Source organism: Orycteropus afer, unplaced genomic scaffold (assembly GCF_000298275.1).
Source record: "Orycteropus afer afer isolate SDZICR_OR568_19922 unplaced genomic scaffold, OryAfe1.0 scaffold00318, whole genome shotgun sequence".
Taxonomy (NCBI): domain Eukaryota; kingdom Metazoa; phylum Chordata; class Mammalia; order Tubulidentata; family Orycteropodidae; genus Orycteropus; species Orycteropus afer.
Window position 1 is genome coordinate 363,578 of NW_006921905.1, and position 1,644 is coordinate 365,221.

General features: G+C 34.5%; 1 protein-coding gene across 1 annotated transcript in view; it reads right to left on the reverse strand.

Annotated features, from left to right (window-relative positions):
* The window catches only part of LOC103206458 (cytochrome P450 2J2-like), a 154,341-nt gene that overhangs the window by 11,739 nt on the left and 140,958 nt on the right, over window positions 1-1,644 (reverse strand). The gene's annotated exons all lie outside the window — the stretch shown is intronic.

Consider the following 1,644-nt stretch of genomic DNA (forward strand, 5'->3'; position numbering starts at 1 on the left):
TCCCAGCCAATTTCCCACAGATCTGCCAGTTATCATTTAACAGTTCAATTAGATTGTTTCACTCCTTTGACCTCAATCCTCCAATGGCTTTCTACTGCACTCAGAAAATAATTCTACATGATTGCCCGAATTTATAAGCCTTTACACAAGTTGGTCTCTGCTTATCCATCACCAACTTTTCTATCACCCATGATGACCTTACTCTCTACACTAACCAGTATAATTAAGCAAGAAAAAGAAATTAATGGTGTGAAGAGTGGAAAGGAAGAACCAAAACTATCACTATTCACGTATGATAGGATTGTCTATGAAAATCATCCACAGAGAAAATCATAACATTAATAAGAATGAACCACAGTTGATGAATACAAAATCAAGAATCAAAAGGTAAGTGAAAAAGAGAAGAAAAGAATTAGAATATGACCAATATGAATCCTTCAAAAAAATTGGACCTCAGCAATGACCATCAATGGTAGCTAAAACCATTAGGGGAAGAGCTGTTGGGGGGTGCTGTAATAGATGGAGCACGCTGAAAACACAAGAATCCATATTAACATAAAAACGTGAGACAACCAGACATTATGTACTCCTTAAAAAGGTAGTCTTTCTAACAATCAAATCTGATTCTGATCAATTGTCTAGATTTAATTACCAATATATACAAAACAAAGAAGTAAGAGAACATGCTAAATGCCAAAGTAATGCAATCATAAAACTGAAGAATGTGGAGTAGTTTACTGGACAAATGCCTCAGTCTTGTCATTAAACAAACTGCAGATAAATAAGTAATATAAAGTGGGAGTGGTGAGGGGCGTTGACAATGTGCAGGAAACCACAGATCACAGATTAAATGTTAAATGACTTAAGAGCTATAAGGGAGACTTAGTAACCAACTACAACCCATATGCCTAGTTTGGCTTTTGATTCAAAGGAAACAACCATAAAAAATTACTTATGAGACATGAAGGGAAATTAGTAACCAACTACAACACATATGCCTAGTTTGGCTTTTGATTCAAAGGAAACAACCATAAAAAATTACTTATGAGACATGAAGGGAAATCAGGACACTGCCTAAATATATGATGACAATAAAAAATTGTTACTATTTTTCAGGTGTAATAATATTTCATTTCTATTCAAATAAGTCCTTTCAGAAAAATAGAATGAAGTATTTATGCATTAAATAATTGAAGTCCATAGTTTGCTTCAAAAAAATCCAGAAGTGGGAGTAATAATGAGGTGTGGATACAGCTAAATGAGATTTTCCATGTGTTGATAATTGTTGGAGCTGAATGAGAGGTATAGAGTGATTTGTTATGCATTATTCTCTTTTAAAATATGATTGTGACTTTCAAACACCATTTTTTTTTTTTTTTAATGAGGCATTGTTTTCAATTTTAGTAATGGCAGATTGGATAGTTTAGGCTAACCCTCCTCCGGAGAACACCTCCCCCCCCCACACACACACACAAGGTAGTGAGGAATTTCAGGGATAAGATCTAGGGATAGAAAGAAATGAGAGAGGTTCAACATTTGGGGTCAATTTCCCCACACAATGTTTTCCAAATCCATAAAAATTACTGAGAAATCAAAAAGCCAAAGAATTTTTGACAGACTCATAGATCTAGAAGGACACAAGCC